At 43.0% G+C, this 14,993-nt stretch overlaps 2 non-coding genes and 1 pseudogene across 2 annotated transcripts; 1 reads left to right on the top strand and 2 right to left on the bottom strand.

Annotated features, from left to right (window-relative positions):
• Positions 1-6,032: 6,032 nt before the first annotated feature.
• On the bottom strand, positions 6,033-6,150 carry LOC124717450 (annotated as a pseudogene).
• A 6,682-nt stretch (positions 6,151-12,832) lies between these two features.
• Trnat-ugu lies at positions 12,833-12,907 on the bottom strand. The gene has a single exon. It is a non-coding gene; the product is annotated as a tRNA-Thr (tRNA).
• A 411-nt stretch (positions 12,908-13,318) lies between these two features.
• Positions 13,319-13,393, top strand: Trnat-ugu. Its single transcript has one exon. It is a non-coding gene; the product is annotated as a tRNA-Thr (tRNA).
• Positions 13,394-14,993: the final 1,600 nt, after the last annotated feature.

The raw sequence follows: 14,993 nt of genomic DNA, 5'->3' as shown, positions 1-14,993 counted from the left end.
GCGATCGCGATTCGTAAATAGATGTATTTGTTCTCTGTTGTCTATGTAGATAACCTGAAGATGCCTAAATAAGGCGAAACGCGTTGTTGAAAAGTAAATAACTAAAATTGCAACCAAGACTGTTTTTAACCAATACTGTTAAGCACTGGTTTGCTGTATGCCACATATGAATTGGAAGCATTTCTATAATTAGTGTTAATTTGTTCTCTATTTTCATTCCGCAATTGTTTGAGATATATTTAATTTTTGTAGCGGGAGAATTTCGCAATTGTTTGCACCTTCTTATGTTGTACAAACCTTTTTTTCAATAAACAGAGCTTATCTATAAAGTAAAACCACCTTCATCATTCTAAGTAAAGTTTTGAATATTTTGTCCTGTGTGCACTTAGTCACACGCAGCAACAGACGGCCGCGTAGAGTGCTCAGCGCGGTTTGAGGCGCAATCCCATGGATTGGCCCCTCTCCCCCTCCACTCCCCCCCCCCTACCCCCCGCCAGAGGTTCGAGTCCTCCCTCGAGCGTGTGTGTGTGTGTGTGTGTGTGTGTGTGTGTTTTGTTCTTAGCATAAATTAGTTTAAGAAGTATGCAAGTCTAGGGACCGATGACCTCAGCAGTTTGGTCCGTTAGGAATTCACACACATTTGAACATTTGAGAAACAGACTGTTTCTGATAAGCAAAGCTGCTGCATCTGCTGATTCATATTTGCTCTTTAGAATGTCGGTATATCAGACGCAAAAGTAGGATGCTGAGCAAGAAGGTAAGTCACTTTTATTTCACGGCAGATGTCAGCGTGCATTATTACGAGGAAACAATATGTAGTCAGAGCTATCAGGTGTTTTGTTAAGCAAGCTGATTAATTTTCAGTGAAGTGTGTCGGTAATTTCATAGAGTTATTTTGTGTCTGAGTAGAGCAGTAACTTGTTTTTGTGGCTATTCCAAGTCAAATATTGCAATTCAGATAACACGACTTTAATAATGTACTTCAGTCTTGAGATTCAGTTATATCGTTTTCAATGAGCACACAATTAATTTCTTTTGACATTTAATTATTTTCATTTTCATTATTTCAAAATTCTGCATTTTATTAATTTTAAAGTTTTGTTTGGCGACACTTTGTCGTGTCCTGACATAGGTGGGAGAGGCAGAAAAGTGGGTACTGGTCAGTCTGCGCTTCAGAGCGGTACAGAGCAGAAGGCAGAAGGACAATTCACAGTGAAGGCACTTGATTGTTTTCTTCTATCTGAGCCAACACTGGTACAGGCATTTACTGGAAATGCAGGTGGTGAGACTCGGTAGGGAACTCGTTGTGGAGACTCTTGGACAAACAGGGTTTTGAAATAATTGTTTATTCCGCACAGGACTAACCAATACACTGGATGCTAGTTCCAGGGTTAGAAAAAGCAGGAATAACACTGTTACAACAGAAGCCAATGCAGAAGCCCCAGGAGTAGATGCTAACCAGAGCAGTAAACACTAGCAGCATCTTAAGGCAACAACTTAGTTGCAAAACAAAACATACTGAAGGTGACACTGTTCACTGAGGCACTCGAAGAGAGAGAGAGAGAGAGAGAGAGAGAGAGAGAGAGAGAGAGAGAGCAGACTTACGCGGAGCTGGACCGAGGCTGGAGTCGACGGACGCGGATTCGGTGCCCAGATCGTCTGACTGAGAACTCTGCCAAAATGCGGAATCTAGGGGTTCTAAAGAGTCGCGTGGGGCACTGTTTTTCCACCCAGACAATCCCGTAGGTCTCTTGCAGGTGCCTGTCAGTCACGGTTTAGTTAGGGGTCTACTGCTCCTAAGGCGGGAATTTTAATGCAGTCCGTATTCGGTATCAACATTGTTCAGCTGAAAGCTAAACGTAACTGCGCTGCCAAATAAGGCTTGCAACATTATTGTTATACGTCATTTAGCCCCGCCCCTCGGGCTCCCCGGAGTAGGGACTGCTAGGTCGTTTTCGCTCTCTTTCTAACCCTTGTGAGTCTACTGACGTTGCTGTTCTCAGGGGTTGTATCAAGCTGGCTTTATACGCTATTACGTGCCTGTTGGTTACAAAGTTCTACGGCGGCAACCTACCACAGCGTCTAGACGACAGCTGAAGTTACATTTTAATTCCTTGAAGAGTAACTAGAGCCCTGGGCGTCTGCACATGCGCAAGGCTCTCTCCTTACGGCTTACTTCATGTAATAATGTCTCTCCTAGTTTCGTCTGCCCTCAGCATCGTCTCTGCTTCCACGCCTTGCAACGCCTTTCCTCCTTTCTCACAGCTTCAAGATAACACTACAGTAGCAAGGAATAATCACTATATTACAATTTTTGACATGCGCAACACAGGGGCAACCGACATTCACTATTGCTCAGCGTTAAAAAGGGGGTCTTAAATACACATTACACGAGCCGAAAGCTTTAGAATACATAACAGTCTGTATTCACACAGACAGGCAATTTTTTTTTAATAGAAAGCTTACATATATCTTGAGCGGTTCCGGCTATATCTTAGTTGAACGGATTAGCTGAACCAACGTACGTATTCCATCAATTTGTATTACTGGCGGAGAGGTGTAACACTCTAACGTAACAAAAATAAGTGAACCAGATAGCAATCCTTTGGCTCGGTACTCGCCGTCTGGCGCTGAGCCGACGAATGCGTCACACACGCGGCGCGCCGCTGTTTGATCGCGCCATCGTCCCAGACACGACTACTGTCGCTCGTCCTCGCTAGGGCACGTGAGTCCCCACCGCGTCCGCATTCCAACATCTCCCTTCTTGTGCTGTTTCTTCGCTACAGGGAGTAGCGCTACAGCCTGTTCCGTCTTCACTGGAGCCATGCGCTTCTCGGCCATCGTACATCTCCCTTCCCTACCGCTATATAATTGACTACTTGTTTAAATTATCTGTCACACAACGAGAGGTCCCCAGCCGTGGGACCAACTTTTTGAAACCATCTATACGGTGATGTAGGTCAAGGTCATAGGTATCACACGCTACAGCTATTCACTCTGGTGCTCCCTCTTTTGAGAGTAACTGACAAAATAATAATAATAATAATAATATAACAGATAAAACAACACCAAATAACAAACCTGACATCATACTCATCAATAAAAACAAGAAATTAACACAACTAATCGAAATATCCATACCCAATACAACAAATATACAGAAGAAAACAGGAGAAAAAAATTGAAAAATACATCCAACTGGCTGAGGAAGTAGAGGACATGTGGCTTCAGGATAAAGTTGACATTATACCGATTACACTATCAACTACAGGAGTCATACCACACAATATCCACCAGTACATCAATGCAATACAGCTACATCCAAACGTATATATACAACTACAGAAATCCTTAATTATTGATACGTGTTCAATAACCCGAAAGTTCCTAAATACAATGTAACATATACCATACAGTTAAGAGGAAGTCACGCTTGATGAAGGTCCGCGTCACTTTCCATTTTTAACCAGACGTAAGGTCTGAGAAAAATAGAAATAATAATAATAATAATAATAATAATAATAATTAGAAGCGTTGAAAAAGTAGTCTTGCAAATACTGTTTGAGTGGTGTAAGGGACAGGGTAAGGCCTTCACATGTAGAAACTTGTGGGTTCAAATCTTGTTAGGTGCAATAAATATTTTATCTTCACATCTGTATCGAAATGATCTTGATCATTATTTTTATTCAATTAGAAGAGGTTGAAAAATCGCGTAAGAACTACTTGTTGGTTGTTTGAACAACAGCATTTTACATTAAAGCGCGAAATTTCGTCTACAAGGCCATTAAAAATATAATAAATTTACAGGTATACATTACGTATGAAATTACTAGTACATTCACTGACAGAGTAATATGCACATAAATTTAGGGTGCAGAAGGTAGAGTTCTGTTTACAGAAGATCACAGTTACAAATGCATGGGGAAACAAGAGCAAATAAAAGCCAAAACAACGTCACTAAAAAGAAAAAGCTTCCGCTTAACAGTACGGATGCTTTTCTTTATATCACACTTTTTTTACTCGGAATTTTTGTGAGTGTGAATTTAATTACATGCAGTGATTTAAAAATTCCGATATACCAGTTAAAAAAAGAAAGACGAAATGATCTATTAATATTGACTGTGCAATGGTGTAAAAAGTATATTTTTCGTTACAAGCTGTGCGCTTTTTGGATGGTAATGTCCAAAAAACATTTAAAACATAGCCTAAATTCCTATTGCAGTACAGACAAAATAACGCAGGTGAAGATTTAACTGAAATAGGGGATTGTATGTAAAACGAAATTCAAGGAAAATGAGCAATAGAAATAATCAATGCAATAACATGGATGAATAGGGTGATAAAATGAAACAAATTAGATCGAAATCAATCCATAAAATTAATTAAAATCACATGAACAAAGATTTCAAGTGCAAAAAGAATCACAGGAATAGAAATGAGAGCAAATGAAAAATTCATCTGATGAGTGTAACAATGTGATAAAGAAATAGAAATAAAAAAGTACGTTTAAATCAGTGAATTGAATAAAAATGAGGATCCAAGCCATTTCAATAAAGATTTAAAATCAAACAAATTTCGAAACACCTGCTGGGTTTCGAACCTGTGACCTGCATGCAAAAGCCTTACTTTGCTCGTTACACAATACAACCAGCCAGCTTTGAAACACATTTTCATGCTACTTAGCGTGACGCAAAAGTCCGATTTTTTTTTTTTTTTGTCAATTACTCGCAAACGAGGTAGCACCAGGGTGAATGTGGCTCTTTGGCTCTGAGCACTGTGGGACTTAACATCTGTGGTCATCAGTCCCCTAGAACTTAGAACTACTTAAACCTAACTAACTTAAGGACATCACACACACCCATGCCCGAGGCAGGGTTCGAACCTGCGACCGTAGCAGTCGCGCGGTTCCGGACTGAGCGTCTAGAACAGCTAGACCACCGCGGCCGGCCCAGGGTGAATGGCTGGAGTCTGTGTTACCTGGGGCCATGGCTTACATCACCGTATAGATCATTCCAAGAAGTCAATCCCACCGCGGGCCACCTCTCCTTACCAGTAGCGACGAGTGGCGGTTGGTTGGGGGAGGGGGTGGGGGGGAGGGCAGAGGAGACCATAGGCCGCCGGCTTGTGTAATCCTGTTCGCAGCATCAGCCCTTCCGCATTAGGTCATATAACTGTACTGTGAATGCGATTGCACGGGTAGTTAAGCAATTCAGGCAAGTTAGGCAATTCAGCAAGTGGTAGTGGTTCGAAACTGAGCTGTAAAATTCCACCTAAACATACATACCGTAAACTAGAGCTACTTAAGCCCGTCAGCCAAAAAAGGGAACTATTAGTACTGTGGTTTTCCGAAGGTACCAGATTTCCATGCCACCAGAGGCTCTGTTCTGACTCGTTTGTCATACTGAAAAATTGTTTCGTTTACTACCCAAATTTATGTCTGTACGCGCACCTTCAAAGGATACAGATGGTTGGTAAGTGATTTTTTTTTCAAATTTCGTATCTTTTACGACTTTGTCAATAGTCTAATTCTTTTTATAAAGTAAACGATATAAATAGGTTGATTTAAAAATTAGTCGACGTAATTAGCCTAAATGTCCTACAAGAGCCCATTGTTTTTCTAGTGTGATTTCGCCTCAAGTAAATCTGATCCACATTTACAACCTTAAGGTGCGATACTAATGCGGGCTCAAGTAGCTCATAAAATACATTCAACCTCAAAACTACATTCCCGTTTGGAAAACTCAGTTTATTAAAGGATTTTCTGGTTATTACCAAATAGGAGGGCGTGCTGAAATGTAATACCTCCGATTCTTTTGTGTAAACTCTTACAAAAAAAAAAAGGCACCCCGTCTTCAGGCCACGAGTGGCCTACCGGGACCATTCGACCGCCGTGTCATCCTCAGTGGAGGATGCGGGTAGGAGAGGCGTGTGGTCAGCACACCGCTCTCCCGGTCGTTATGATGGTATTCTTGATCGAAGCCGCTACTATTCGGTCGAGTAGCTCCACAATTGGCTGAGTGCACCCCGAAAAATGGCAACAGCGCATGGCTTCCTGGATGATCACCCATCCAAGTGCCGACCACGCCCGATAGCGCTTAACTTCGGTGATCTCACGGGAACCGGTGTATCCACTGCGGCAAGGCTGTTGCTGTAAACTCTTCAAGCCTTCAAAATAAAATAAACTTTATTAACAGCCGACATCTTCATTTATTTTTCAACATAGTCAACCTGCGACGAAAACATGTCCCCCAACGGCAGACCAGTTTGTTGATAGCGTCACTGGACATATGTCTTCTTTAGGGTCGGCAGCATAATATATGTCTGATAACGACATGATTATTGGAATAGATGCATCAAATATCTGCTTGTAATAATTAATATTTATTCACTACAGACTGTCTCGGCCTTTATCGCCACTGTCAAGTACGTCTAGATTGATGTGTCGTCCATATTAGGTCGTTAGTGAACTGTCTTATAACGGTCACTATTTTAGTAAGACGGTTAATCATGTAAATATGTTGAAACTAAAATGTTAATTTCGGTGTGACAGTAATTTGACAAGCTATTGTCACACCGTAATTAACGATCTAGACGTAGTTGACAACGGCGATAAAGCCTGAAACAGCCTGTTGAAACTAAAATGTTCATTACGGTGTGACAGTAATTTGACAGAGTGGAAGTATTGTCACACCGTAATTAACGATCTAGACGTAGCCGACAACGGCGATAAAGCCTGAAACAGTCTGTCGTGAGTAAAGATATTACAAGCAGCTATTTGGTGCATCTATTCTAATAATCATTGTAGAGTGTTTGATTTGTTAACGTAGCGGCAACATCATACCTGCTTGCACCGCTTCGGTCCCGGCGCAGGTTCAAGCCCTCCCTCGGGCATGGTTCAAATGGCTCTGAGCACTATGGGACTCAACTGCTGAGGTCATTAGTCCCCTAGAACTTAGAACTAGTTAAACCTAACTAACCTAAGGACATCACAAACATCCATGCCCGAGGCAGGATTCGAACCTGCGACCGTAGCGGTCTTGCGGTTCCAGACTGCAGCGCCTTTAACCGCACGGCCACTTCGGCCGGCCCTCGGGCATGGGTGTGTGTGTTTGTCCTTAGGATAATTTAGGTTAAGTAGTGTGTAAGGTTAGGGACTGATGACCTCAGTAGTTAAGTTCCATAGGATTTCACACACATTTGAACTGTTTTTTTTTTTCACCGCTTCATCACTATCAGACTGAAGTCCTTGAAGAAGTCCTTTAAATTTTGGAAAAAGACGAAAATAGGATGGGGCCAAATTGGGAATGTATGAAGGGCCGAGCGAGGTCGAGCAGAGGTTAGCACACTGGTCTCCCATTCGGGAGAACGACAGTCCATACACGCGTCCGGCGATCCTTATTTAGGTTTTCCGTGATTTCCTTAAATCGCGTCAGGCTAATGCCGGGATGGTTCCTTTGAAATGGTACGGACGACTTCCTTCCCCATCCTGCTCTAATCCTATGGGACCGATGACCTCGCTTTTTGATCCTTCCCGCAGATCAACCAACCAACCAACCAACTGTATGGAGGGTGATCGATGACAATAAACCCGACGCGTCCGATTGTTGCAGATGGAACAGCGCCTGTGTGTGGTATGGCATTGTCGTGCCGTCAGCTGTCATTCTTCAATCGATTCCAATTGGATGGACTTCTTAGTTACCCTACGCCATCATGTTGCGCGCTACAATTCGGTTCCCTCTAGCGGCAGAGCACTGCAGCTTGCGTCAGCGGAGCGTGAAATTCGACAGAGTAACTTGCGTGACACGTAATACAGCAACCGATATTGAGAACAGAACAAATCATTCGGGGGAATTACTTACGACAGCGCTCTAATCGCACGCATGGAGCCCACCAACAAAGCTGGGAAATGACGACATAGAGGCAATTTTGTTCTAAAAATGGGAAGACATTGCTGGGAAAGTAAAATCTCCAGAACTTTTGAAGAAAGATCTTTTTGCAGCTACTTTGAAGCACAGTATGTAAATCCTTAAAATTATCGCCAATTCTTAAAAATTCGAACAATTTTAATAAACATTTTTGGAACAGTGGTCAAAATTTTTTTAAAAATTTTTCTTTCAAAAATTCAGTCTTGATCACATCACGTATGCTTCAAGAACATAGGTGGCCGGTTTCGGTCATATCACATGACCATCATCAGACTCGTAATTTAATTTAGAAAGTAATAGAAACCTTACTAGATTGACAATAAAATATGACAAAATGCTTTTAAGGATAAAATGCAATAAGACTTGTTGCCATGGGTATAACAAGTCTTATTGCATTTTATCCTAAAAAGCATTTTGTCATATTTTATTGTCAATCTAGTAAGGTTCCTATTACTTTCTAAATTAAATTACAGGTCTGATGATGGTCATGTGATATGACCGAAACCGGCCACCTATGTTCTTGAAGCATACGTGGTGTGATCAAGACTGAATTTTTGAAAGAAAAATTCTTAAAAATTTTTTCAATATTTCTTAAGTATGGTGCTCTAACGTTATAGGATGGAAACATTTGACAAGAATGCTTTCTAAAATATTTTCCCTGTCAGTTCCCACAAATACACGCGTTACTCACTTGCTTCTTTTTATCCTGCTTAGTAATTTTTTGAAAGCAAACCATTGTTGTATTTTTTTTATTTTGTTACTCTAAGTCATTTGTCTAACACGAAGTTTCAGTCGTACTTGTTCACAACAGTACAATTGGCTACTGAATGACTGGGAAAAAGGATTGGACTCAAGTTAGTCAACAGTAAGCGGAATGTGGACCCAAAGTAAATTAACTTCACAACAAATTAGTAACAGAAAAATAAGTAAGTAATAAGAGTAATTAACTCGCAAATGTTCTGTACTTTAGAGAAACTTACCTGACGCGAGAAAACTTATTATTTATGCCTCATATTTTAAAGAACGTGGGAAAAATAAAACAGTGGGATCGAGTAGCTCTAATTTACGTCGCTTCTATTTATGCGAAATAAAATAAAACCTTGTTAAATATTTTATTTAAACTAAGAGAATACATTTCACTTTCTGAATTTCGAAACGGACGCCGGCGACAGCGATCCGCTGTTGTCACGCAACAATTGCAAATACTGCGTTCACTTTGAGTATTGAATTGTTGTGTTATTCTCCTTGGACAACTCGTAGACATGACGGCGAGCAGGCCACATTTAATTGCTTCAATTTCTTTGTTCTGTAAAAGATCGCTGCAGCGTGGATACTGTTTATTTTATTTATATCCTCGTCGATATACCATCCTGTACAATAGTATCGACCATGTTAGAAATTTTATAATAGAAATGATATATACATAAAAAAATTAACAAAATAGGACAGAATAAGGTGAGGATAGGGCAGGGAATTGGCCATGGCCTAATCAAAGGAACAATCCCAGCATTCACCTTAGCGACAATGGGAAATGACGGAAAATGTAAGTGAGGATGGACAGATGGACTCCAGTCTTCCCGAATGCGAATCCAGTTCATTAAGACTGGAGTAGCCACCTCGCTCAGTACATGACTGGAAGGGGAAGCATAAAATATATTGTCCACATTGTGAGTGCAACATGCAAAATTAATAAGTCAGTGAAAAAGAAATTTTGAATGTGGAAGCACTATTGAAAAAATGAAAATAGATGAACACTACATAACACTGCGGAATAGTAGAAGATTCAAAATAGGTAAATCAATTATCTAGGGAAAACAAGAAAATTTGACTTAAAACATCCCTAAAAAAATAGAATACACGAGCACATGCTAAAATGTGTAACGCAGGAACACACGAAAAACTACCGACAGTATAAACGTCTCAATTAGGCTAACTCCGGATTCCTTCTCAGTGGGCCGGCCGGTGTGGCCGAGCGGTTCTAGGCGTTTCAGTCTGGAACCGCGCGAGCGCTACGGTCGCAGGTTCGAATCCTGCCTCGGGCGTGGATGCGTGTCATGTCCTTAGGTTAGTTAGGTTTAAGTAGTTCTAAGTTCTAGGGGACTGATGACCTCAGAAGTTAAGTCCCATAGTGCTCAGAGCCATTTGAACCATCCTTCACAGTGGACGAGTATTGCACTGCATCTGAATTAGTGTTAACAGAAAACCAACAGCAGAAACATTCTTTGCAAGATAAGCACAGCGTAAATGGTACATCTGTTAACAGAACCAAAAGGAACCCAACAATGAATGAGGGCCTCCTAAACCTACACGCTAGCATATTGAGTTATATTGTAGAAACAGTTCTCAACAAGAAATGATTTTCACTCAGATCTAAAAGCCATTTCCTTCTCCAACCTCTTTATGTATGTAGGCAGCGCATTATCAAGGATGGCGCCAATATGACTGACATGTCTTTAAGTGCTGCCTGTCGCAGTGCTAACGCCGGTTCCCATCAGAATACCGAAGTTAAGTAATGTCGGGCAAGCACTTGGATGGGTGATCGTCCCGGTTTGCCTAGTGCTGTTGGCAAGTGGTGTGCACTCAGCCCTAAAAAAAAAAATAAAAGTGTCATTGTACTGTCCACAATGAACAATAAGCCAGCTGTCTGTAAGGAAACTGGAAAACCAGACATTATTCTGGATTATAGCGCTACTAAAGGTGGCGTTGATTCACATGACCGAAAATGTGCCAATTATTCTACGGGACGAAGGACAAGGAAGTGGCCACTAGCGTTATTTTTCAGATTTTTGGATACGGCAGTTGTAAACGACCATATTATTTTTGTGGCCAACAACATATCAATATTGGAAAGGAAGAGGCAAAGGCGAGGAGGGTTTATTGAAAACTTGGGATTTAGCCTACTTGAAGGTTACCTGAAAGAAAGGGCTCGCATACAATCACTGCCCCTAGATATAAAAGCACATTTGGTCAAAATACAAGCAGCCTTCTGATTTAACAGTAATCCCTCAAGCCTCAGGAGAGCGACCAAGGTCTGGTCGATGCCATGAGTGCAGTAAACATCGCAACAATAAAACTACAATAACATGCTCAGGGTGTATGCAATCTGTGTGCAAAAAGCATTCCACCCGTAAAACTATTTTCAATGCCTGCAACATTCCATTCGACGAAGCGTGACATCTTAGTATTTATTTTTTCCAAATATTTGTTCATCGCTATGTTTTTTATGCTACCTTGTTCCTAGTTAGTCATAAGCAATGAGTTATATTTGAAATATTTACTAAAGCATTATATTTGCCATCATGAGTCACTTGTAACAGTTGTACTACTTAGATTTTAACTACACTCCTGGAAATTGAAATAAGAACACCGTGAATTCATTGTCCCAGGAAGGGGAAACTTTATTGACACATTCCTGGGGTCAGATACATCACATGATCACACTGACAGAACCACAGGCACACAGACACAGGCAACAGAGCATGCACAATGTCGGCACTAGTACAGTGTATATCCACCTTTCGCAGCAATGCAGGCTGCTATTCTCCCATGGAGACGATCGTAGAGATGCTGGATGTAGTCCTGTGGAACGGCTTGCCATGCCATTTCCACCTGGCGCCTCAGTTGGACCAGCGTTCGTGCTGGACGTGCAGACCGCGTGAGACGACGCTTCATCCAGTCCCAAACATGCTCAATGGGGGACAGATCCGGAGATCTTGCTGGCCAGGGTAGTTGACTTTCAACTTCTAGAGCACGTTGGGTGGCACGGGATACATGCGGACGTGCATTGTCCTGTTGGAACAGCAAGTTCCCTTGCCGGTCTAGGAATGGTAGAACGATGGGTTCGATGACGGTTTGGATGTACCGTGCACTATTCAGTGTCCCCTCGACGATCGCCAGTGGTGTACGGCCAGTGTAGGAGATCGCTCCCCACACCATGATGCCGGGTGTTGGCCCTGTGTGCCTCGGTCGTGTGCAGTCCTGATTGTGGCGCTCACCTGCACGGCGCCAAACACGCATACGACCATCATTGGCACCAAGGCAGAAGCGACTCTCATCGCTGAAGACGACACGTCTCCATTCGTCCCTCCATTCACGCCTGTCGCGACACCACTGGAGGCGGGCTGCACGATGTTGGGGCGTGAGCGGAAGACGGCCTAACGGTGTGCGGGACTGTAGCCCAGCTTCATGGAGACGGTTGCGAATGGTCCTCGCCGATACCCCAGGAGCAACAGTGTCCCTAATTTGCTGGGAAGTGGCGGTGCGGTCCCCTACGGCACTGCGTAGGATCCTACGGTCTTGGCGTGCATCCGTGCGTCGCTGCGGTCCGGTCCCAGGTCGACGGGCACGTGCACCTTCCGCCGACCACTGGCGACAACATCGATGTACTGTGGAGACCTCACGCCCCACGTGTTGAGCAATTCGGCGGTACGTCCACCCGGCCTCCCGCATGCCCACTATACGCCCTCGCTCAAAGTCCGTCAACTGCACATACGGTTCACGTCCACGCTGTCGCGGCATGCTACCAGTGTTAAAGACTGCGATGGAGCTCCGTATGCCACGGCAAACTGGCTGACACTGACGGCGGCGGTGCACAAATGCTGCGCAGCTAGCACCATTCGACGGCCAACACCGCGGTTCCTGGTGTGTCCGCTGTGCCGTGCGTGTGATCATTGCTTGTACAGCCCTCTCGCAGTGTCCGGAGCAAGTATGGTGGGTCTGACACACCGGTGTCAATGTGTTCTTTTTTCCATTTCCAGGAGTGTATATATGACGGTAGTATCTGTTCCCGAAAGAACAGTTACCGTGGATGACCATGCAGCTTTGCTAGAAATGAAATGATAATTAAATGGACACCCTAGCTGTAAACAGGCGTTGATGTACTTCATTGGGGACATGTTGAAAATGTGTGCCCCGACCGGGACTCGAACCCGGGATCTCCTGCTTACATGGCAGACGCTCTATTCATCTGAGCCACCGCGGGCACAGACGATAGTGCGTCTGCAGGGACTTATCCCTTGCACGCTCCCTGTGAGATCCACATTCCCAACATGTCCGCACCACTACATTCGTACTGCACCTAATAGACACACACACACACACACACACACACACACACACACACACACACACACACACACACACATATATATATATATATATATATATATATATAGTTAATATATGGCTTCCCGGTCATTGACCTTCTTGTGCGAACGCACACGCTATGCCGGAACTCGTACGGGACTTGGTAGATTAATCTGCCACGAGTAATGAGTATGATGGGCAAACATCTATTAGGCGCACTACGCATGTAGTGGTGTGGACATGTTGGGAATGTGGATCTCACGGGGAGCGTGCAAGGGATAAGTCCCTGCAGACGCACTATCCTCTGTGCCCGCGGTGGCTCAGATGAATAGAGCGTCTGCCATGTAAGCAGGAGGTCCCGGGTTCGAGTCCCGGTCGGGGCACACATTTTCAACATGTCCCCAATGAAGTACCTCAACGCCTGTTTGCAGCTAGGGTGTCCATTTAATTATCATGTACTTAAATTTTATTGCTCATTAAATATTTTAAAAATACTATGTCGTAAGATTGGTGGAAAATGGAACTGCGGCACGGTGTGCCACTGGCGTAACTTTCGGCGGCGCGTGTAGTAAAGGGTTAAAGGCACATATCTGTTTTTTTTTCTATTGAAATTAAAACTACAGGTACAGTTAGTGACGCAGACTTTAGGAGCTCCTTGACTCAGAAGTAGCGACTCTGGTCAAGAACAGCCGGGTGAGCGGTGTGCTGACCACATGCTCCTCTATCCGCATCCGCTCACCCCTGTGGGCTGAGGATGACACGGCGGTCGGTCGGTATCATTCGGCCTTCAAGGCCTGTTCGGACAGTGTTTGTTTGTTTGTTCTAACTTCTTTTGTACGGATGGATCCACAGTGCGAGTATTATAACTGTGTTAATTCGAGTTGATTAGCAGGTCACCAAGTCTAACTCTTGTCTGCTACACACATTTGTGTACGTACAAGGAGAGTACAACAAGCAAGCGCAACTTTTCAAATAGAGGCTTGCAATGATCTCTGGCCGAGCTGTGTGACAAGATTCAAACGAATATTTTGTGTAATGTAGAAATTTTGTTTACTCGACTATTAATTTTACCCCAGAAAACTATTCCATAAGGTACAAGAACTGGAGGTAGCCAAAATAAACCTTTCTAGGACCATCTGAGGGTCAGACTTTGGGGGGTAGCGTTCGCGCTTCCTGCGCCCGGGTTCGATTCCCGGCGGGGTCAGGGATTTTCTCTGCCTCGTGATGACTGGGTGTTTCATGTCTTTAGGCTAGTTAGGTTTAAGTAGTTCTAAGTTCTAGGGAACTGATGACCATAGATGTTAAGTCCCATAGTGCTCAGAGCCATCAGACTTTGGACATAATTGTCAAAGCAAAACATGCAGAACTGAGTTTCTGGTAGAGGTTAGTCACATGGTGTAAGTCTCGGTCAATATAACTTCCTAGAAGTATTGTGCATCGTATCCTTTCTAACTCACTTCTGCACAGTACCAGATGGAGATCTTGCTTTTGATTCGTCTTCCCAAATTACTTATAGTTAGTTTTCTTCACATTTATGGCCAGCCTGTTAGTATCGAACCGTGAATGCGAGGACTTTGTAACCTCCCCACAAAAAAAAAAAAAAAATGAATAATAATATGGATAGTGATTCTAATTTTAGTGTAACCTCAGAACAAAATTGGTTCCCATTTATAATCTCCGTACAGAAATGCATTCACATTTAACCTCCACACAAAATTCGTTCTTTCACATTTAATCTACCCACAAAATCTTTTTTTCATTTAATGTTAACTCGAAACAGAAAAATTCCTAAACCTCGAAATAAAAAATATATTCAGTAACTTTTGGACGACAGCAGTGCTGCGTCATGGCCCTGTGAGATCATTCTGAATAAAAAAAGGAAAAATTCTTACCTCAATAAAAACGGCGAATATACCTGCTCTTACATAAAATCTTTCCGGCACAGCTCTGTGCAATGCTGGCCGATACATTTATCATTTATGA

The sequence above is a fragment of the Schistocerca piceifrons genome, chromosome 9, assembly GCF_021461385.2.
Source record: "Schistocerca piceifrons isolate TAMUIC-IGC-003096 chromosome 9, iqSchPice1.1, whole genome shotgun sequence".
Classification (NCBI taxonomy): domain Eukaryota; kingdom Metazoa; phylum Arthropoda; class Insecta; order Orthoptera; family Acrididae; genus Schistocerca; species Schistocerca piceifrons.
Note: the sequence above shows the minus strand (reverse complement) of the source record. Positions and strands in the feature narration are given on the sequence as shown.